The sequence below is a fragment of the Alligator mississippiensis genome, chromosome 7, assembly GCF_030867095.1.
Source record: "Alligator mississippiensis isolate rAllMis1 chromosome 7, rAllMis1, whole genome shotgun sequence".
NCBI lineage: Eukaryota > Metazoa > Chordata > Crocodylia > Alligatoridae > Alligator > Alligator mississippiensis.
This window is the reverse complement of record NC_081830.1, coordinates 63,020,747-63,045,189: the sequence shown is the minus strand read 5'-3', so window position 1 is coordinate 63,045,189 and position 24,443 is coordinate 63,020,747. Positions and strand designations below refer to the sequence as shown.

The 24,443-nt window shown below is 41.9% G+C and overlaps 1 protein-coding gene and 1 long non-coding RNA gene across 14 annotated transcripts in view; one reads left to right on the top strand and one right to left on the bottom strand.

The window, feature by feature from the left end:
- The window catches only part of MBNL1 (muscleblind like splicing regulator 1), a 210,398-nt gene extending 191,252 nt beyond the window's left edge, over positions 1 to 19,146 (bottom strand). For 11 of the 13 annotated variants that reach the window (XM_014602818.3, XM_014602819.3, XM_006268574.4 and 8 more), the window contains exon 1: positions 452 to 540. The gene's annotated coding sequence lies outside the window, so the exon portion shown is untranslated. Of the gene's footprint in view, positions 1 to 451; positions 542 to 19,127 lie in introns of those variants that run through there. The other 2 variants (XM_059731046.1, XM_014602824.3) reach the window with 2 other exon arrangements.
- LOC132251432 (uncharacterized) lies at positions 73 to 1,975 on the top strand. Its single transcript, XR_009463486.1, has 2 exons — positions 73 to 291; positions 474 to 1,975. It is a non-coding gene; the product is annotated as an uncharacterized LOC132251432 (long non-coding RNA).
- Positions 19,147 to 24,443: the final 5,297 nt, after the last annotated feature.

Below are 24,443 nucleotides of genomic sequence, written 5' to 3'. Positions count from 1 at the left end.
TAGCGCGCCGGCCGGCCGGCCGCCCTCCGCTGCCGCATCCCCTTCACCCAAAGGTCACGAAGTGATAATAGTGTCTAGACACCTGTTTCTTTCTCCCCGGCCCCTCTCCTGCCGGCTCTCTCTCGCACGCTTTGTCTCTCGGCCGGCCGCGGGCTGCGAGCCTGCGCCGCCAGACACGCACCGCCCTGCAGAGCCGCGGCAGGAAGAGCCTGCTCGCCCCACAACTGCAGCTGCGACCTTCTGCTTTCTTCTCTGCCCGAGATGCTGCGAGATATGAAACCAGAACCTGCGGTAACCCAGCCCCTGCCACACACACACTGAGAGCCAGTGAAAGCCTAATCTCACTTCCTCATTCAGCCATCTACATTTTGCAACGAAAGAAAGAAAAGGGGGGGAGGGGAGGGGAGGGGGCAAGGACCGTATGAAAAATATTGTGAAAACGGAAACTTACCTCTCACATTTTTTTTTTTCAGAGACAACCAGACTGTGGACAGATTGCCCAAGGCATTGTGGGATTCATTATGACAAGATGACAACGACTGAGAATGGAGCGTGTCAGTCCCTTGTCACAGAGGCATGCTGACAGCCACGCTCCGTCCCTGCAGTGCGAAGACTGCTGCGCGGGGCCGGGCGGACTCTTATCTCCCCGGCTGGTTTCCGCCGCTGCCTGCGCTGCCCCTCCCCCGCAGCAAACCCCACCAGGAAGCGTTGCTGGGCGGACTTGCCGAGCCGGGAGAGTGCGAAGGGAAAAACAAAGCTCGTCGTGCTACTGCAGCGTTTTCCCTTGGTGAAACACGAGGTGCAGCCCTCCCCCCCGCCCAAACAAAATAGATCAAGAGGCTGAGCTGCACTGGGTCGACTTGGAAGGCACAGAGAAATGAAGCGGAAAGAGGAGTCTGAATAAAAATATCCCCTCGCAGCTAGTGGTGGTATATTCCAGCTTACATGTAAAACATTATAACCTCTGAACCGTAGTGTAAATGTGACACGCGCACGCCGCTGTTTGCATGGGCTGTCTGCTTTGATAATGAGCAAATGCAGATTTTAAAAGCTTGTCCAAGGGACAGCCAAGAGCAGACTGCAAGGTTAGGCTGAAGGTTAAACGCACAATATACTCAAGCGCTCAGATTTTACCCCTGCTTACAGTACTGCTGCTTAACATTCCCGGGACAGTGTATGCATCTGATTAGCGAAGCACAGTCTGCACAAGACAATCTTTCTGCTGCAGCCACCACACGCTGCCCTGCCCGCTGCCACTCTCCATTACCTGGTGCATGAGCGCCCGCTGCAAGTACAGAAGAATTCCACACAAATACCAGATATACTGCCAGCCTTCCTAATCCTGGCAACAAATTTAAAACTAAACTGAAGATCATGTAGGTTACCTTTCTCAAGAACATTTCACTGTATTCCTCAAGGCCTCAAAGTTTTCTTATTTAAATAATCATGCTGGACCCAATGATCTCAGGAGGTCCCTTCCAGCCCTAAACTTCTGTGGATCTGTGAACTTCATGACACACGGTCTAATTTACCCTGGGCTCTATGATCCAAACCTTTTAATAATTCTGAAGAGAATTGTACAAGGCCCAAGCCTTGCATAAAGTGACCCAAGGCTTTGTATAAAGTGGCCCAAGCCTTGCAAGAAGTGACCAAATGACAAAAGTAATAAGATTTGTTTTGGCCTGGTGTTTTTAAGAAGGCTAGCAAAACCTTTTTTAAGTCCCTTTTGCTCATGAGGGCATTAAATAGTTTTAGTCTGGATAATACTCTTGGATAATACTCTTCATTATAAAAAAGACGAAGTGGGTTTTTCTTACCACTTTTCATGAAGCAGGGAAAATAATCACACCACTCAGTAACAAGGACTCAAGAATGGAGAATGTGAGGGTGTTTTGCTTTGTTTTATATTTGGGGAGTGGGGAGGAGGGTGTCGCTTTGTTTTGTTCACTGTATGAATAAAGAACACTATATGCTTCTTGTTTGCTGGATCTGTTCCTGTAGTGCCTAAAAAGCCCTCATGTGTCACCTGAGAATGGGAAGAACACATGGGTAGAGCTGCTCTGGGCATCTGCATAGGGTGGGATATAAATCTAAAAAAATAAACAAACAGGTGACATTCAGATAAAGGACAAGCTCACTGGCAATCTGGTGATGATACTTAAGCAGTAATTATACTTGCATGTTTCATTAGGCTGAACCTACATTTCAAAAGGAGTGTGATGGTGCTACTACACTGGGCCTTGAGTAAAAGGCAAGCTGAGTGAACAGTATAAGCGCTGACCTAATATTTTAAATAGTGTTTGAAATAAAGATAATATTTTGTTGAATTAATATCCTCAGAGGCACAGATTTTTGTGAATTAGTATTACCATTTGGTAGGTGATAATACTAAATTAGTATTGTCAATTGATTATTGTCAATTGACAATTAGTATTGTCACTTGGTGGGTGACAAAACTAAAGGTAAAGAGACTAAAGCCTTGACTTACAAGCAGATTAAGTGACTGATCCCTGTTCTTGTGAAGAACCCAGATGACTTAGTGGGTAATAGGGCTTTCACAAGGATATAGAGTTTCACCTCAAAAGATCAGGACTTTGGCTATCGTAGAATTAGTTATATATGCCGAGATTTCACAAAGGTATACAGAAGCACCATGGGAGTTTTCCTACAAACTTCAACAGGGTCAGGTTTTTGTGTATATATATATATATTTATATATATAAATATATATATATTTGTGTATATATATATATACACACACAAAATATATATTGTATATATAACAAATGTGTGTAAGATATCTACTCAATTTTCAAACATGGATGACTGCAAAAGAACCCAATGACTGGATTCACATAAAGGAAATGTTTTTATCATTAAATGCATTTATACGCACCCACCATCACAACACATAATATACAACACAGTACTCAGTTGCTTATATTTGCAAGTTCATCATGATTCTTCAACAACAAAAATAACTTCTTCTCTACTACTCACTACATTTATGTCCAAGCAGAAGGCACTGGTTCATTCTGAAGTACAAATCCAGAGTCAGTGGATACTGAAGTATCAATTGGAGCACTGAAATGTGAAACTAATGGCACCTATACATGCGCTCCAGGGAGGAAGCCTTTTGGAGTGGCTTTTGGAGCCACTCTGATTAAAATGCTCACAGTGTCTGGTGTATTCCGCATCCTGAATTTCAAAATGGCGGTGGGGGTGCTTTAACGAGAAAGCTTTAACTAAAGCACTCCACCACCATTTTGAAATATGGGGATGCTGAATACATGAGACACTGAAGCACGCTGGAGTGTTCTGATTAAAACACTGCAGTAAATTCAATTACCGTATTTTTGTGCATATACCCCACCCACAGGTATAAGCCACACCCACGTATAACCCGTGGAAAATAGTATTTTTGTAAATAAGTCCGTGTATACGCTGCACCCGTGTATTCCACGTGGCGGCGTATACACGGGAAGGCGGCACAGCCCAGCCCGCCCTGGCAGTGGCAACGCAGCCTGGCCTGCCTGGGCCCAGCGGGGAGGCTACGCAGCCCGGCCCGCCCTGGCCCCAGCCCCCGCGGCAGCAGCAACGCAGCCCGGCCTTCCCGGGCCCAGCGGGGAGGCAGCGCAGCCTGCCCCGGCCCCGCGGCAGCAGCGGTGGCGGAGCATCCCGGCCTGCCCGGGCCCAGCGGGGAGCAGCGCGGCACAGCCTGGCCTGCCCTGGCCCCGGCCCTGGCCCCCTGCGGTGGCGCAGCTGGCTCTGGCCCCCGCGGCAGCAGCAGCGCAGCCCATCCCCCACAGTGGCGACAGCACAGCCTGGCCCCAGCCCCGTGGGGGAAAGAAGTCTGTGGATAGCCTGCACCCCCATATAGCCCGCACCCATCCATTTTTTTTGTAAAATTGCGTATACCCCACAGGATATATGCGCGAAAATATGGTAATCAAATCTGCTCTGATGCATTCTAATCAGAGCACATCAGAGTACATGTAAAAGTGCCCTAAGTGTCCAAGTCAGAAAATTAGGCTAGAAGGTTATTGAAAAATTAACAATGTGTAGAAAAATGGGTGCACAACCTAATAGTAACTACAGTAGAGGAACATAATTTAAAGATATGCCATGTCAAATTTCCACAGCAGATTTCAGGAAGAAGAAAAATTGTTTCTGGAAGAAGAAAAATTCAGCTGAAGTTATGTGATTCACAGTGATTTGGTCATCCATTATATACTATTGGCCCATTAACCTAAATTCCATCCTAGGGAAAATCCTAGAAAAGTTCATCAATAGTCTATCTGCAATAAGCTTGCAGAAGGTCAGATTCTGAATGATAGCCAGCATGGCTTTATCACAGGCAGGTCTTCATCACAGGCAGGTCTTGCCTTACCAACCTCATCTCTTTCTACGACCAGGTAGCTTGCTACCTGGACACAAGAAAGCAGGTTGACATTGTATACGTAGACTTCCAAAAGGCCTTTGGATCTAGTATCCCACAATGTCCTTGCGAGAAAATTGGAGGATTATGGGCTTAACGCCGAGACAGTCAGGTGGGTGAGAAACTGGCTGCAGGATAGGATCCAGACTGTCATAGTGAATGGATCTGTGTTGTTCTGATGAAGTGGGCAGTGGTGTCCCACAGGGGTCACTGCTTAGCCCAGTACTTTTCAACATCATTATTAATGATTTGTATGTGGGGGTGAAGAGCTCATTGGCCAAGTTTGCAGAAGACACCAAATTATGGGAGAGTGTGGTCACATTTGAAGATAGGCTACAGATACAGGTGGACCTAAACAGGTTAGCAAGTTGGGTGGATCAGAATCTGACCAAGTTCAACGTCGAGAAATGTAAAGTGCTCCACCTCGGGACAAGCAATCCCCAACAGGCTTGTTGGCACCCAACTGATTAGCACCAGGAATGAAAGGGACCTGGGGGTAATAATAGGCCACAGGATGAATATGAACCAACAGTGCAATGCTGTAGCCAGTAGGGCAAATAATACTGTGGCATTGATTAATGGACGCATCTCCATCAAAACCAAGGAGGTGATTCTTTCACTCTACTTGGCACTGGTGAAGCCGCAGCTGGAGTACTGCATCCAGTTCTGGACACCACACTTTAACAAGGACATGGACAAGATTGAGAGAGTCCAAAGAAGAGCCACCCATATGTTCAGAGTCTTATACGGCAAGCCATATGAGGAAAGGCTGAGGGACCTGGGACTCTTCAGCCTGAAGAAAAGAAGGCTAAGAGGAGACCTGGTAGCAGCTTACCGCTACCATAGGGGAGTACATCAAGGGCTTGGTGAGCAACTGTTCACCAGGGCACCCAAGGGGAAAACTAGGAGTAGTGGCCAAAAAACACCTGGAAGTTCAGGATCAACATTAGGAAAAACTTCTTCACAGTCAGGGTGTCCAGACTGTGGAATAGGCTCCCTCCAGAGGTGGTGCAGTCACCTACCCTGGAAATCTTAAAGAGGAGACTGGACAATCACCTTGCTGGGGTCACCTGACCCCCAGTTATCTTTCCTGCTTGATCCAGGATGCAGGATGTTGCACCCGATGATCTTCCAAGGTCCCTTCCAGCCTTACAATCTATGAATCTATACTCCACCCATCACCTTAGCATATAGGACAGGGGCAGGCAATTATTTTGGGCAGAGGGCAGCTTACTGAGTTTTGGCAAGCCATCGAGGGCCGGATGATAGGCAGCCAGGGGCAGATAAATAGTAGTTTTCTAAATTTTTTAGGAGCTCTGTGGGCCAGATAGAATGGGCTGGTAGGCTGCATCCAGCCCCTGGGCCACATTTTCCACCCCTGACATAAGACCTAGGAACAAAGCTAGAATTTAATGAGGTTTTACCCCCTTTTCTTGATCTGCATTGCTCTGTTAGAATCTGCATCCAACCTAAATCTACCTCTACAAGATACTAATTGTACTTTTAATGAACTTCTTATTATTGTTCTGTCATGTTCATAGCTGACTTCTATGCCTCAGGTAAGTTGTGTTCTTAAGGTCCTTACTTAAAGTAAGTAACTGTTTTAGTAAAGCAATGGCAACATTCTTAAACTTTGTCACTGCTCCTAAGACACAAGGCATGTTCCAGATAAACTAAACCTAAACAGCAAAAAAGATGCACAAGACCAGAACTATATGCATTTCTTCCTGATGATGACATTTTGTTAGCTATTTGTTTCAAAATATTGCATTGTGTAAAACAACTGTTTATTGTTTGAGACTGAGTAATTTAAAATGGATACACAAATATATTTTTAAAACATTACTTTAAATAATCCTTTTCCCCCAAAACTTTCAAATTTAATTTCTGTTTGTACCCATAGGGAACAATTTAGAAAATTGTTACCTTATGGCCACTACAGTAACATTTTCTCTACAGTCTCTGTTTTTAAAATAAATGCTAGGCCAATTAGTCAAAGACAAAGAAATCTATTCTTTGACTTATGTGTAGGGAAGTAGTTCCCTTCTGCTAAACACAGTTATAAAGTTTAGTCCTGATTCTACAAGCTTGTGAGCTACTTTTCTTGCATTTTGCAGGACTGGGCATAGGACTTCCCCTGACCCTGTTGGAAAACCTCATAAAATGCAGATGAATAGAGAAAGTAGCAATAGCTTTAAAACTACTGTTTATCCTGTTTAGAGATTTTAAATCTTTTAAATTGTGCAGAATTAAAAAAAGTATGTATATATTATGTCGGTGTTCATAGTTTAATCACTATAGTGCTTTTCTGAATTGGTTTTCCTAATTAAAGATGTCAAAATAAAATGAAAATCCACTAAGAAAAGGTTTACTTCCAAACCAGCCCCACTCTGTTCCCCCTTAACACACTAATAATTGTGCCATCAGAAGATAGACCGTGTAAAACATGGGATAGTGTCCAGGTGGCTGTATCAGTTTTTCAGTGATGAGGAGAAAGTTTCCTACTGGAGGATCTATCCCTAGAAAAGACTGGTCTCCTTAGTAACCACAGCAAAGTGCAACAATGGACCTCTTAAAAAAAGCAGGTAGAGTCGAAGTGCAGATACCAGAAGATCCTCATGTAGTCAAGTTGCACGCAGCTCAGGAAGTTAAAAATAAAGGATTTTTTTTCTGATTAGCATTCCACCTCAGGCCTCATCTAATTTAATATGAATTCCATGGCAAAGCTACCAATAAGCAGAACCGTTCCCTCATGGATTTTCAATTTCTTTTATTTCAAAAAGAGTTAAATATGTTCTTAAGTATTTGGTAACAATCAAGTCATAATTTACAATGCTACACATATTTAAAATATAAAGACTTTAATTATATGAGAACATGAAAATCTGTAAAGCTGTTATTTACTCTGTCTATTCATTACAATTTTTTGGAGGCGATTTTGTTCATTTATCAAACAAATACAAATACAGAGTGTTCCAAATAAAAATACGTGCAGACACACACATATACATGCATACAGTGTGTTACTATATTAGAAGGTATTTGCAGCAACTCAAGTACCTCACTATGGGAAAGGAAATGCTTTGTCAGTAAAGTTATTGTGTATAATTGTTTGAGGAAGCATCTTGGATTTGAAAAATGGAGAAAATTGAATTTCTTAAACTTTATTTTTAAAGAAATGATCATGAAAAATAAAAGAACCTCTGTGAATGATGCAAGAAAACGGCACACCTTGAAATAACTAATACCTTGTATCTGAATGTGTAAGGTGCTACTCTGAGACTGTACCAACATGTATTATAGTTAGAACCTTGGACAGAGTAAGATCGGCCTTAAGTATGATTTTTTTAGCTTGGTTGGTTGAAGTCATTACTAGCTCCTGACATCATTTCAGTCATGGGTGGCCTGATCCTTACATCTGGCTAACTGTTCAGGTTATTCCTTTAGTCCAATACGGGTACTTTAACATACGATGTTATTTTCCTTGCATTTCTGAAAGCCTGTCTGCTGTCCTACCCATCCCATCTTCCACTAGCCCCACTTACCTCACATTTACAGGTACAAATTTGACAGAGTGACTTCAGAATGACTTTGTAACTTGTGATCCTTGAGTATTTTATTATGCATTTTTGATCAGCGTTCTCCTCCTACTATTTTGACTTTTAACAAGATACTAGATTCATTTGACTTGAAGCAACTGGTTACCACAGCAACACACTCAGCTGGATACTGTCACAACTAGTGGTGCCCTGTTGTTTTCTTTTCACAAAACAGTCTTCCATTTTCAGGCCATAATTTGATTTAGTCTATAATTCTTTTTTCTAGACTGCAGCTCCAGTGCCAATTTCTTTAAATCGAAATGACAATATTATTCATATTGTTACTGTTTTACTTAATGAAAAGAAAATTGCTCTGTTTCCAGAGCCCTCCCCACTGAATACCAAGGGATAAATCATAAGGAAAATAAAGATTAGAGACAACAACAAAGTTGTTAGCCTGGAAAAGCGCAGGCTCAGAGGTGATCTGATGGCCACCTACAAGTGACCACCAGTATGTGGAGGAACGTTTGTTCACCAGGGCGCCCCAAGGGATGACAAGGTCAAATGGTCACAAACTACTACAAGATCGTTTCAGGCTGGACATCAGGAAGAATTTCTTTACTGTCCGAGCCCCCAAGGTCTGGAACAGCCTGCCACCGGAGGTGGTTCAAGCGCCTTCATTGAACACCTTCAAGATGAAACTGGATGCTCATCTTGCTGGGATCCTACGACCCCAGCTGACGTCCTGCCCTTTGGGCAGGGGGCTGGACTCGATGATCTTCCGAGGTCCCTTCCAGCCCTAATGTCTATGAAATCTATGAAAGTACTCAAAGGAAACAGTCAACATATTAGGACAGAAGCCATGAAAGCCTAGAGCTTTTTTTGCTTTACACATTTCTATGATATTGATGCAGTGCTTCTCATTTAGAATTGTTTTCTTGAAAATACACTGGACAAGATGGGTCTTATGAATTGTCAGACTTCCCTTCCTCTTCTCAACCTTACCTTTATTTTGAATGGCACTCCTTATTTTCTTTTAATTCTGAATGGGACTGGTTATAATCCAGATCCAACTCACTCAAACATACTTCATATAATCTTATATACCGACATGGAAGTTAGTTTTATGCTCCCTCAGCCACAATTGAATGCTACTCGGATTTATTTGCATATTTGTAACTTTTGGAGACTTTCTGAAACTTCAGATAGTAGCTTAAAACAACCTCTTCCTAGTCCTTTTGTTTAGTTCCACTATGTAAAACAAATGAGTTTGCTACTTCGGTTTTATTAAAGTAGCAAGACTTAAAGGAACACTATATGCTGATCTGTTCTCCATGCGCTCTTTCCTTATCTTCCCACATTACTCAGCTCACATTCTTCAGTTTTGACTAACAGTTTTGCTGTGTCAACATTAGGAAACCAATAATACTACTTGTTCAACTAATCCTAAATTCCTCTTTTATTAAGAATTTTGCTTCTATTCTAGGTTGTGTAACTAAAAAAGTTATTTCTACTTGATCTTCTGTGTTTCAATGTGCATAAATGACCCCTGGATTACAACATACAGGGCATTATCAAATCCCTAGTGAACACTGCATTCACCTCAGCTTCATTTCTTTACACAGGTATTCAGGGTGAGAAGTAGGAGAACAACTATTTTAAGTGTCTCTGGGGAGGTCAGGCACTAGGCCAAGGGTGCTAAGACTTGATACCCTAGTTGTGGGGGAAGGATTGTTTCTTTCTGTTTATGATAATCTATTGGACTTCATAGACTTCAACCTATCAGTTGAACACTTGAGAAGCAGGGGAGCATGGTGAGGGACAGACAATGTGCTGACTGCCAACGTTTGTTCTCCAATTAAGTTTTATCACTGGTTTACACCTGTATTTTGAAGAAGCTTAAATCTGTAGTTTTGCCTTAAATCATCATCTGTAACCTGTCTAATTACAGTTTCATCTTTTCATCATCAGGTTAAGTTAAGAACATAACAGGTGCCATACTGGGTCAAACCAATTGTTCATCTAGCCCCTTGGACAGGGGCAGGAGTGGATGCTAAAGCATTGAACCAAATAGACCTGAAGTGATCTACCCCCTATCCATTATCCTCTCTGACATCCACCATTATCGATTTAGAGATGCCAGAGGAAACATCTCTAACCATTCTGTTCAAAAGCTATTAATAGATCTATCATCCATGATTTTCTCTAGTCCCTTTTTGAAACTGGCTATGCTGCCTGCCTCTATCACCTCCCGTGGCAATGAATTCTATAAGTTGCGTAAGCAAGTACTTTCTCTTGTTAGTTTGTAACCTTTCTCCCACTAATTTCAGTGGGTGCACCCCACTTCTCATATTCTGTCATTTGGTGAACAGCTCCCTGTTCACTTGGTCCATACCCTTCTTATTTTATAGACCTCTATTATATCCCCCATCAGCCTTCTCCTTTCCAAACTGGAGAGCCCTACCCATTGTGGCCTCTCTTGGTATGGCAACTGCTCCATACTCCAATGATTTTTGTTGCACCCTTTCCAACTCAACTACAGCCTTTTTGAGATGCAGAGACCAGAACTGCACACAGCATTGAAGATATGGGCACACCATGGATTTGTATAATGGCATGCCAATATTCTGTTTTGTTTTCTTTTCCCTTCTTAATGGTGCCAAACATTTTATTGGCTTTTGTGGTTTCCACTGTACATTGAGCTATCATTTTTAGAGAACTATCTACAGTGACTCCAAGGTCTCTTTCCTGAGACTTTTCCTGAGCTAGTTCAGAACCCAGCATTGTGTACATATAATTGAGGTCATCTTGCACTTAACAACACTGAAGTTCACCTGCTATGTTTTTTGCCCACTCACTTAGCTTGGTCAAATCTTTCTGCAGCTTGGGACTTGACTACTCAGAATAAATTGGTATCACTTGCAAACTTGGAGATTTCACAGTGCACCCACATTTCCAGGTCTTTGATAAAAATGGTGAAAAAAACTGGGCCCAGCACAGATCCCTGCAGATTGCTTTTTTTGACCTCCCTCCATCCTGAAAACTGACAATTTGCTCTACCTTTTGATTCCTATCTTTTAACCAGCTCTCAGTCCACAAAAGAAGCTTCCTTCCAACCCTGTGGCAACACAGGGTTTTTTTTAAGTCGTTGCTAAGGGACCTTGTCAAAATGTGTTTGACAACCCAACTATGTTATGTCAGCTGGATCCCCTTGTCCACATGGTTGTTGACACCCTCAGAGAACTTCAGTACATTGGTGAGGCAGGATTTCCGTTTACAAAAACCATGCTGACTCTTCCTCTGCAGATCATATTTATGCATGCAACTACTGATTTTATTTTTTATTTCTACCCACTTTCAAGGAATGGAGTGAGACTCAGTGGTCTGTAGCTCCCAGAATCATTTGAGGAGTCCTTTTTGAAGACTGGCATTATGTTGGCAGCCCACCAGCCTTCTAGCACAGAGGCTATTAGTAACAATAGGTTACATATTATTGGCAATACTTCTGCAATTTCAACTTTGAATTCCTTCAGAACTCTCAGGTAATGCTATCTGGGCCTGGTGACTTATTAGTACCTAATTTACCAATCTGTACTTAAATGTCTTTTGTTACCACTTCAATGTGGTCCAACTAGTCAGAGCTATCTACTAGGAAGGATTGGATTGATCTGGCATCGAGATTTCCCCACTATCTTTTGCACTAAACACCTATGCAAAGAATTTGTTTAGCTTTTTTTCTATGGCCTTATCATCCCCGAGTGCACCTTTTATATCCTTGTCATCTAACTGTTCCACTGATTCTCTAGCTGGCTTCTCACTTAGACAGACTGTCCTCAAATTCTTTTTTGGCCTGCCTTATTTCACTTTTACACTTGACCTGCCAGAGTTTGTGAGCTTCCAGTTTTTCTAATTTGGGCACACCTTCCATTTTTTGAAGGATGCCTTTTTGCCATAAATGGCTCTGCTATTAAAGCATGCAGTGGTTTTACTGGTCTGCTTGGTACCCTCTTTGATGTGCGGTGTACGCTTTTCCTAAACCTCTAAACAGTATTTTTAAACAGCTTCCAATCTGCCTAAGGCCTTGTACATTTTTGACTGATCCTTTAAACTTCTTTCTAACTCATTTCTTAATTTCTGTGTAATTTCCCTTCCTAAAGTTATAAATCAGTGTGGTGGACTGTTTTTGGTTTGCTCCCCCCTGCTAGAATGTTGAATGCAATGATGTTAGGGTTGCTATTACAGAGAGACTCGCCAACAGATACCTCTTGAACAGGTCCTGTGTGTTTCTAGATCTAGAATTGCTTCTGCCCTTGTGGGTTCCCAGATAAGTTGTTCTAGAAAGCGGTCATTTATCATATCCAGAATTTTTATCTCCATATCTTGCCCTGATGAGGTGTTTATCCAGTCTATGTGAGAATAGTTGAAGTCTCCTATTATTATAGCTTGCCCCATTCTAACAGCTTCCCTAACATCTCCCCCCCTCCCCATCTCCCTCAGTATTTCATAATCAGCTTCAGTTTCCTACAAGCTTAGTATTATATTCTTTTTTATCCAAGTATGGAATTTTTACCCACAGGGATTCTATGGTAGTTTTCCTTTCAGATAAGATTTGTATCTCCACAAGTTATATCTGGACATCTGAAAAAAACTGCCATTTTAAAATTGTACAGTGGGTCTTGTGGTTCTAAGCAGACTGTGCTAGTCTTCTTGGGATTTTACTAGATTTACTGGTAGCACTCAAAGAGTTCAATCTTTTGATACCTACAACTGTATTGTTGCCCTGTTTTGACAGGTAGATTTCTATGTTCAGATGTCCTACCTTTCTAACCACTAATTCTGGGTAGCATGTGGTTCTAATCTATTATCTATTCAGTGTGTTCTATAATCCCTTATTTTCTGCCCACTTCTCTTCTACCCCATGCTTCTTCCATTAGTTTAGATAGTTTTGTGCGTTATTTTTATATGTAACCTTTGAATTCTCTGTTGAGCTTTATCATGCACACTTGATTTGATTTCCATTTCTATTTTAGCTTTGATTTATCATCAGGGATTGGGTTTTCCATTTCCCATGGAAAAAATGGAGTAAACAGTGGATTTTACCAGAGGCAAAACCGGATTTCTCATTTTACTGGAAAAACCTGCAGATTTTGTAGTTTTGCAATGAGTTCCTGAGGGGGCTTAGGGGACCCACACCCCTCAGATCTGTGTGTGGGGCAGGCATGGGCTGCCTGCTGTGGACACAGGCTCCTGCCCTCTGCCCTCCCTAGGGCCTCCGCAGCCCAGCGGGTATAACCTGGCATGGCAGGGAACAACGGAGTCTCATGGAGAAGCTGCCTGCCACTGCAAAGTCTGCACTGCCCTGGTGATGTGCCCCTCTGTTCACATGGCTACAGTGAGGGCAGTGGCATGGGGTTTGTGCTCCTCAAAGCAGCCATGCACAGGGGGCACATCACCAGTGCAGCACGGAGCTTGCACTAGCAGGCAGCTTCCCTGTGTGGCCTCGCCGTTCCTTGCCACACCAGGTTGCACCCACCAGGCTGTGGAGGCCCTGGAGCAGGGCAGCAGGGTGGGAGCCTGAGCCCACAACACAGATCTGGGAGGTGTGCACAGCCAGCCCCATCCCTGCCTGAGTCCACAGCAGGCAGCATGAGGGAGTGAGGGCAGGGGACTGTGAACCCAGGTATTTAGCTCTGGCAGCTGGGGGCCCCTTCTGGCAGAGCTGGGGGAGCAGGGGCTGTCGGTGGGGGGTGAGGGACACCAGCAAGGCTGGGGGGGGGGGGGGGCAAGAGGCATAAGCAGAGCTAGAGGGCTGTGGGTGGGGAGCAAGGGACACCAGCAGGGCTGGGGGGGGCACTGTAGGGGGCCTTTAATTTTAATCACAAATTTTGGGGTTTTAATTAGAGAATTTGCTATTTTTTACCAGGGAAAACCAGGATCCCTGTTTACCACACACACTGGATTTAATTTCCATTTCTACTTTAGCTTTAAATCTATGATCTATGGGAGGGGAGGGAGGCAGGGGGAAGAGAGAAAGAAAGAGAGAGAGAGAACATACAGGCCTTCAGTTTTTACAAAGAGAATCGCCATCCTAGTAGAAACCAAAAGTATGCAGATGTTGAAACTTTTACTCCTGAAGCAAAAATAGGATCCACCAGGATTAAACTGCTTCAAGGACAGTTTTTCCCAGAAGAGAATAACCAGGTAACCAGGAGGAGGGGAACCAGAAAAGAACTCTCTGTGGCTTCAAGGAATTGGAGTGATCTGGTCTGGAGAGGGTGTACGGGGCAGCTGCCCCCACTGATCCCATAGGACTAGAAAGGGAGGCAGCTGTGATAACCAGGCAGGGGCTTTGGTACACTGGCCCCTCTGCTCAGCTCCCAAGTGTAGGGAGCAATGCTGCCCCAAGGCTTTCCCCAGGCTTGGCTCCTGACCCTTCCAGCTTTTCATGTCACTGCCCCCCACTTTTCTGGAAGGCAGAGGCAGCAAGAAGAAGCCAATGGAGCTGGAAGCCAGGCTTGGGAAAAGCTTCTGCAAGCTGAGTTCCTTGCTCCGCTGACTTTCAAATGCTTAGGTGGGTAGCAGGGGCAGCAAGGGAAAGCTGGAGATATGGGAGCTCAGCTTTGGGAGGCTTTCCCTAGGGTAGCAGAGAAAAGCCTCACAGCAGAGTCCCAGGTGTGTCAAGTGGGCAGGGGCTTTGCTGCTGGGCTCAGTGCACTCAGATTCCAGTGCCTGAAGCTTAGCAGAGGCAGAAACACTGCGAGTCCCTGACTGCTTCTCACACAAGGGACTCTGGTTGGAGAAGCAGGCAGGGGGTTTTGTCTTGCTGCTTCAGTCCCCTGGGACCAGGAAAACTAGAGCAGCCCACACCTTCCCAAGACCGGGATCACCCCAGTCTCAGGAAGGTGTAAAAATTAGGGGAGGGGGAGCAGGGGTTACAGATCTGTACTGCTTCCTTGCTTGGAATCATTTCTAGTAATGGAAATTTTCTACCGCTAGAAATGAATGTTTGTACATGGCCAGAGAAAGAGCATTCACCACCACTGCATTAACCACCATAGTATCTGAGGGCGTTTTCACATGTACTCCAAAAGTGGGTGGAGGCGCTTGAATTAGAGCAGCTCTGAGAGCTGCTCTAATTAAAGCACCCACAGTGTCTCATGTATCAGTGTCCCCATGCTTCAAAATGGTGGTGGGGCACTTCAACTAAAGGTCGATCAACGAGCTTTAGTTAAAGAGCCCTGCCACCATTTTGAAGTATGGGGATGCTGATACATGAGGAGGTGCACTAATTAGCATTCATTCTTGATTAATCAAGTCTGCTCCAACATTCTGTAATTACAGCACTTTAGAGTAGCCTCCACACACATCTACAGGCACCCACGCCTGAAGTTCAAATGCTTAACCAGCGGGAAAGGCAATTAAAAGAAATCATAAGAACGTATCAGCCAAAAGAATCCATGGTCTCCCAGATGATGTGCTGAACAAAATAATGGACCAATAGTCTTCCCAATGAAGTTTAAGAAATACCCCATGGCACAGCAATATGACAACATCTAATCTCATATATGGCTAAAAAAAAAAAAGGAAGGGGTTTGGCATTTTGAGCACAAAGTGTTATGAAAAGGGTTGCTCTTCCTGGTTTGGGGTCATTGCATAACACCATGACTGGAAACAAGTTGTAAAAAGAGGAACTCTTATTAATGGTTGAGTTATCACAAACCTGTTAAGAGGTGAAGCAATACTCATCTCTGAACTTTGTGTGCTATCACACCTCAAATCCATCCCAGCAAGGCAGATTATAGCCTTACTTTCTGGAGTGACAGAAAGATTAAGGGTGTATCCTTGTGGTATTAGAATCCCTTAGTGTTATTAAATGAAGAAATGAGATCACATAATTTTCTAAAAAAGAGCTACAATAGAGAAGTTGCTGGCTCATCAAGAAATAACCACTCTCCACATTGCCTTCCAATTCCTAGTATAAAATGTCCTGAAGGGAAATGGCTGAGCCACAGGTCATCCTAGAAAGGGCATGGTATTATGGAGAACAGGTGAAAGTATTTTGTAATAGTCTCTCTGTACTTCAAATATTTCTAGCACTGTGAAATGAACTCATCTCTGCATATTTTCATCATGTGCAGCACAAAAGCATTACTAGCTTTACTTCAAGAATGCATTTCTTCAGAAGTAGCGCGCGCTTTTTGTATCAGAACAACGTAAATGATAAAGCATGAAGTAATCCTTCTGCTTTCATTAAAGATGTGGCTCAACAATTCTTTTTCAATTACTGCATCATAAAAAATAGGCTATTTATATAGTCTAGTAGCTGTTGCTTATTCAAAAGAGCCTGCTCTGCCTACAGCAGGAAATCAGAAATGAGTAACGAAACTTCTCTGCAAAGGCCTGCTGTCTATAATCATGCATGCATGCATATGCACAAATTCATACACATACTCACTGAGGGCCAGATTCTGCCACCTGCACTTGTATTATGTATGCCCCCCTCCCTCCCTCTCCTCCTCCCCCAACACTTCAAAGAACCAACAGTGTTTTGTCCTGATTCAGGTGCTAATCAATATGAGTAGCAGTGGCAGAAATTAATCTAGAGTTACCTAAACATTTTAAACACTGCATCAGTGAGGATAATTTCAAGACAACAAAAACAGGTTGGGATACATCATCAACCCTTGTCACCAGTGCCATAGCAAAGGGACAGGGGGGAAAGTGGGGTAACCGCCCCAGATGCTGAAGTGAAGGGGTGCCAACAAGCACTACTCAGCCAGGGCAGGGTACGGGACAGAGCTGCAAGCGGCTTGTTGGGGGAGGGGTGGGGGAGAGGTACGGGGACAGAGGAAGGGCGGCTCCCGCCACTGCATGCACTCACCAGCAAGTGGGGGGGGGGGAAGGGGGTGCCCCCAGGAACTGTGAGCAGGGCAAGGGTGGACTGCTGCTGCAGGCTTTACCCTAGGTGCCAAACTTCATTGCTATGACACTGCTTCTCACTCTGAACAGTTCCAGAGTAAATGTAACATACTTAGCTTATTGTCCTTCAACTTACAAATGTTGCCAACAGAAGTGATATGAATTTAATATAGAAAGTGTCATTATTTAACCAACACCATCAGACTGCACACCCAAAGCAAGTTCCTTTCCTACAAGTTCATACAAATTTATGACAATGAGGATATATTTCTCATATTGCATGTACTTTGCAGTGAATATTTATCACTGTAGTGCATCACATAAAGAATAAATAAATGAAAACATCCTCTTATGTCAACATAGTAGCTAACAAAATGTAACCAATTGCTGTTAAAGAGCCCTTTTTAAAAGCTGAATGATGGAGTATCATACTAGTCTTTCTTTTTCTTTTTTACAAAAGCAGGCAACAAATTAATCTAACTTGAAATATGTCTTGTGGTCTCTTGCTATCACTTTCAAGCTCCAGTGAGTAGCATTCTACATTAAAAAATCAACAGCTTGACCCAATTAGCCATTGTCAGTTATTGTTCAAGCAGAGTCCATAATTTACTTAAAAAGTAGACTAAACAAATTCTTGTGATCCTTATTAAGCAATTCCTTATGTTTGATATTCCTCATAAGCCTCTTTATTCACTCACAAATTTGTATGTTAATTTCTGCAATATATTTATAAAGAAAAACTCTTGACATGTTTAAATATTGTGAACGCAATGTGAATTCTTTAGTGAAGAACGTCTGCTCATGATTTAAGGAAACAGAGGAAAACTATAACTAATTTTAAATACTATAGAGCGGTTTCTAGTGTTTCAATTGTATTATCATAATATGCCTTTCAACAAAATAAATATACATCTCTCAAACTTGGCACTTAAAAAACTCCATGCTTGTTAATGAAAATCTTGGGCAAACACTAAATAATTACTTTAAAATTTTATTAAAAGCAATAGAATATTTTTAAAAGTTCTACTAGCCCAAAAGCATATAAATGTCTAACTTGTTTGTCAAGTTCAGAATGAGTAATTATAATATATGTACTTTCCCTTGAATTTTCCATGAAGATGGTTTATTTATTGCTCTCTAATAAGTGCTGGAATTGAGATGTCAGAAACAGGGGGTTCACTTCCATTTAGTTTAACCTCCTATTATAAGAAGCAAGGGAGTTCAGTCCAAGTGGACTCTGGCTTCATTCCTGCATAGCCTTTAACCATCAAACACTGGTGGGACATCCACTGGCAACAATATATTTTATACCAGGAAATTAGGAGCATAGGAATTCATCATTTTAATTTATATTAGACTTTACAAATGATTCTCTTGTCCATAATAAAAAGCTTCAAAGGACAATCATGATCTTGAAAGAGTCATTCGATACCAGGTCAAGTCCTGCTCGCCTTATTTCTGCATCTTAATTGCTGAAATCAACAGGAATTGTATGAGGTGAACAGGATTAGACCTTCATGACAAAACAGTGAGGAATAAAAAACCAGAATCGTACAACCATGGCTACCCCGTGCTCTTTCTAAATGTATATTTCAGATACTATTCAGATATCCTACTAAAGGAAACTGTAGTGAAACCATCAGGACTGCGGTTTAAAAACATATCAAGAGACTTGTTTTAAGGTTTCCAGAGGAATAGAAATCAGGAAAGACAAATTAATACCCTGTAAAGCACCAAGACTCATTGAAAGGCTTTTTGGTTGGCTGTTTAACGCCTAGACCTGACAGTCACATTTGTGTCCTGTTCAGAGCCCCAGAAAGACTCCACATGGACACAAGGGACTGTCCACCACTGCCAAAGGTCAAATTGCATAAAAAGAGCTCACTTTGCAAATCACATTTGGAAAATTTAACTCAAACAGATTATTCACTGGTGTAAGTTGTAGTTCCAGTACAAAAAAAAAAAATGCATTTGGACTTACAGTTTTCATAATAACAAGTTTCTCATCAGAACAGTAAGGGCTAATTTCTTGAAACTCGTCTACTATTAAAACCTTCTTTTTATTTTAAGGTAAACCAGAACGATGTAAATGACAAAATTGTATGCTATAAAACCCATCCAGCTTCCAGAAACACTTACTGTCACTTAGAAGACAATTTTACATTCTCCAGTGTCAAGTTGTACAATCCAAAAAACTTCATTATAGGAGGGGAAAAAAACACAGTTCTTACCTGTTTTGCCTCATGTGTAGCTTATGTCTTAAAAGCTGCTTAAAAAATTTGGCAACACAGCTGCCACCAACTCGGAGAAGTCTGTTCTGCAGTGCACTCTAGGCTAATTACAACATTCTTTTTTTTTTTTTTTTTTTGCAGTAGAAGGATGGTGGCCTAGCTGAAGGGGAAACAGTGAAAGACTAAAATAATTATGCTTTCCAAACCCTATAGGTCTACCCATGTAAAATAAGCTATTCACAGTAGCATACAGTAGTAACTATGGCAACAGGCTGTGGTTTGAATATATACTTTTTTAAAGAACCAAAAATTACTTTCAGATATTAAAAAAGATAGTGGGGAAGTACTTTTGTATTTAAAGGCACACTCCTAATTGCAGAAACTACTGTTAACATTTATTTCAGACACTTAAAGTTGAAGATCTCTTGTGTTAATCAGTAATGTGAATTTTACAGTCTACCAATTAAAACTGTTTAGAGTATGACCTAACTGCTAATCTGTCCATTGACACCTGGTCTTGAAGACTGACTTGCCCTAACTGACAAGAAAACCAGCAAGGTTTCCTGGAAACTGGGTAGTGGTTCCCCCCCTCCTTTTTTTTTGGCCTCAGGTCCTGTACTTCCTTCCTCTTCTATGGTTGCCTGCTAGCAACAGATAAAGCCCTACAAAACTGAAACTGCTCCTATCCACAAACTCTCATTTCAACCAACTTCAGCCACTAAGATCATAGGGCAGGTGCAAAGTCGTAAATATGACAGACTTTTGCCTCCTTTGTTTGTTTTTTTCATCACAGCTACTGTAGTCTCTTGGTTTCCTGCACAAGTCACAACTTATTTTGAGTGAAAACATTTATGCAGCAATAATGTTACATATCAGAGAAATAACTGAATAAACTGATCTCTCTTATGTATTCAATCCTAGGATTCTGAAGGACTTTCCCAAATGGAAGGAAAGCAGCCTAAGCAAGTCCTGGAGTTAACTAAATTAGTGTTTCAACTGTTCAGTCATTGGTGGCCAAATATAAACTTTTGCTTTTCCATTTATAATATTGTGTTTATTTTTTAATTGTAAAGGGGAAAATGTCCACATTGGAAGCTAATGTCTTGGCAGCAAAGTATGTCTGTGAGAACTAGAGACTCTTTATATGGATTGAAACTTCCTTAACATTCCCCAGTTCAGTGACCTTGTAGGGTAACGTGGAAATTGAATGCATGGGCTTGCAGGTCTAAAAAGTGGCTATTCCTCTCCCTAAGTACTGGGGCAACATTAACTCTTGAGCAGATTATTTCCTCTCTGAAATCCACCAGGTTCTTAAAGGGTCAATGGTGATGTGACTGTTTCACAACCCAGTCTTCTTTCACATGCAACATACTTTTCCAGTTTTGGGAACCCAAATGCACACAGTTACTTTTGCTTCAAGGCATATGCTCTAGCACTGCTGGTGCAATTAGATGCCAAAAACAGATCAGGAAATGCCCCCATTTTTCCCCAGTCACTATAATGCAAACTTAATGTTTTTAAAGGGTGTAATCCCTCAGAGCCCTTGGAAGGATTCTGGCTAATATGCCGAGAGCTCCCCTGAGAATTCCTGCTCTTAAGCAGAGTCATCTCATTCTCCTGCCTCCACAATCTCCTGGCTTTTTGTGTGGAATGCTTCAGACCTCCAATTACCAATTACCTCTATTCCCATGATGAAATAATAGTTTCAAGACAATGTCACATTATTTAATTTCTTAGGAAATAATCATAATGCACCTTCAGATAAAGAGCTACACATCAAAACATACTGTATTTTTCTCTCTACATATGAATGCAAAATATTTTGTATATAATAAATCAAGTTTTAAGGTGGAAGCATTTTAGATAGTATGAAGAAAATGGAAGTAGCCAAAATTACTCACAGTTTAGTTGTTCCTGGGTGTGTCTACACGTACACATTTACTGAGCAATAACCAAAATTACTGTGCAGTACAGGCACACATCTACACATGCACACCCATACTGTGCAGTAAATATGGTGCTATACTCTGACTTGAGCATACATTTGATACCTGCATCACGCAGGTATCAAATTTATGCCTGATTATTCACTGTGCAGTAACACACATGTAGACAATTTGTGCATTAACACTGAGTGTGTGGACTGACTTGGGACTTATTTAAGCTGGTATAAATGCATGTTTCGACACGTCCACTATTAACAAGTAAAACATCACAGGCTATGATGCTGGGGCCAATATCCAGGCAACCACACTGTGCAGTGTAGAGGTAGCCGGAGGTCTGCAGTTCTCTATGATTCAGAATGTGAATATCAATACACATATTCTGAGCTGGAAAACACCTTCTGCAAATGCAGAAGGCATCATTTTATGGTTAGGCTACTGAACTGGGACCAAGGTGTTCTTTTTACTTATTTGGTGGCAGGCTGATCTAAATTCTGTACAAAACATAGACAAAAGTTTGCTGTCTAGAAGACAAATACAAATAACTGGAAAGCCACCCTATGGAAAAATAAAGTGAGGATTTGCACACACACACACACACACACACACATCTACCTATTATTACTTAGGTCACGCTGCTTGTATGCTTTTCAAAGGGGAGCTTTTAAACTACATGAACAATTTTGTATGACTTGCATCTGATATTTATTCATTACAAGTGTGACTAATATGAAGTGTCAAAACATCTTTGTTTATGTTTTCTAATTCTATCATGTTCTAGGGGAAAAATACATAGTCAGATAAAATCTGTGGTCCAAATTTTTTGCTGGCTTAACTCCACTGACAAATGGAAATATATCAGCTGAGAATTTGGTTATCCACACCACACCCCTTCCACTGGATGTGTTGAATTTACTTTATGAACGTGATCCAAAGCCAATCAAAATGATTTGGAGTTTTTTGTGTTGATTTCAATGCACGTTGAAGGAGAAAAATCTCTGGGTAGTCTAATGGACAACACATGCAAGGAGTTAATGGACTGAGAAAAACTGTCCCACTTAAAAAGTTTACAGCCAGACCCTTGGCTGTTGTAACTAAGCCAGTTTATAGAAGATGTGTGTAAATTTAGAAAGGAGTCACATGATCATCTTAGAACTTGACCAGTAATTAAATACAGGAAATTTAGGCTCCCCATAAATTTGGCTCTCCTTTTATAATTATCTACACAACAGCTGTCTATTTAGTAGTAATGAAGTGAACTACCCAGGTGAAATAGAGCAACTACCCAGCTGTTCAAGAGGCAAATTAGATTGCTGAGCCATAACAAGGATAAAATCAAATCTATTTAATGCATTTGGGATTTGTTGAGCTGCTTACAATGGGGGCGTGGAAATAGGTTATAAGTAGGCATCTCTATTTGGCATGATGCTGTTATCTCAAAGGGGAGCTCCAAAGCTGACATGTTAATATTAGGGCTGTACAAAGCTTTGATCCCTAATTCAATTCAACAGAGATTTGGCCCAATTCAGTGGCCAAATCTCCAAATCAAATCAGGAGACCCTTTAATCTCTCTGAATTGAATCAGAACCGTCTGAATTGATTTGGAGAGATTCGGAAAGATTAGGCTATTTGGATATAGACACAGCTTTAAATGTTTTTTCTACATACCTCAAGGTACCAGGCAGCTTATGAATGTTGCAATGCTGGGGCAGATGGAGCATCCCACAAGAGCACAGAGGGGTCCCCAGCGCACTTGGCAGCAGACCCAGAAGTGCATGAGAAGCACTTCCAGTCACTTCTTGGTCCACCGAGGAGTGCTTGGGGCCCCCCCCCCCACAACCCCTCGGCTCAGCGACAGGTGCCTCCTGGGTCTGGGGGGGGGGGCACCTGGGGTCCCCCTCTGGCTGATCACTGAGCTGGGAGGGTGCACGGAGGCCCCCCATTGCACTTGGTGGTGGACCTGGAAATAGACCAGAAGTACTTCCGGTCCACTTCTGGGTTCACTGCTAAGTACACGGGGGGGGGGCAGGGGGGAGCGGGACACTCCATCTGCCCCACCATTGCAGCACTCACGAGCCATGCCTGGTACCTCGAGGTATGTAGAAAAAATATTTGAAGCTGTGTCTATAGATGAATCGTGGATTCTCTGAATCAGCATTGAATCTTCCAATTTGGATTTGACTAAATCAAATCAAGGACAGTGATCCAAATCAACTAATCGAATCACTGTCCCTGATTCAGGCCAAATCTGAATCCAAATCTAATATGGCCCATTTCGCACACCACTACTTAATATCTAATCTGTTTCCTTACAATCACTAAAAGATAAGTGGCAACTAAGATTTTTATTTCCTTCCCCCCCCCCAACTCATCCCACACTTACTATTTGCTGATTCATTATTGTATTTCTCTCAAGTCAAGTACTATACATTGCCTTGATATGCATGGCATGCTTGCACAGAGATTCAGAGCCATTTCTTTGCGAAGTACTCCCTTGGTTTTCTAGGGAGATGCATTGCTTCTACCACCATTTACTATATGGATCACTTTTCAGGATGGGATCTGTTTACAAACGCTGTAGAAGTCAATCTGTATGTAAACATTGAAGTTAAAGCAGCTTTCAATCCCCCTATTGCCGAGGTATAAATTATCTATCAAGTAGGTAGATTTGATTTTAATGTTGATAATTCTCTGGAAAGTAGGATTTTAAGGAAAACTTTCATCGGGATGTTAAAATTAAATATGTTTCTGGCTTTTAAAGCCCAAAGCAACCTTTAACTCATTCAGTCTGACTTCATTTAGAACAGGCCAGAAGAATTTCAGCAAGTTACCCCTGTCTTGAGCTCAATAATTTGCATTTGTCTAAACTATATCTTCCAGAAAGAGATCCAGTCTTGATCTGAAAACATCAAGAGATGGAAAATCCCTTGGTAGTTTAATCTCCTTTGCCACTGAAAACAGGTTGCCTTGTTGCTAATTTGAAGTGTCTGGCTTAGTTAACTTCCAGCCATCACTTCTTGTTATACCTTTCTCAGCCACATAATATCTAATGTCCCAAATGTTTTCTTAATACATTTCATAGCAAAACCTACCACTGAGCCAAAAGAGCTTTTATTAGTGAAAGTTAGATACTGCAACCTTAGCTATGTTTAGCATTTTTTTGAAAGGTCAGGCATAAAGAGCCTGCAGGGAAAGTCCTAACATCAGCTTTCCAGAAGCAGTAAATGGGTTAATAACTGATAGTTACACAATATGAAAACAAAGAAGACAGACCTGCAAACCTTTATTTACAGGAGAAAATGGCACCAATACAAATGGGGACAATGTCTAACAAAATGTTTTGTATGAAAAAAGACTACTTGCAGGGAAAGGA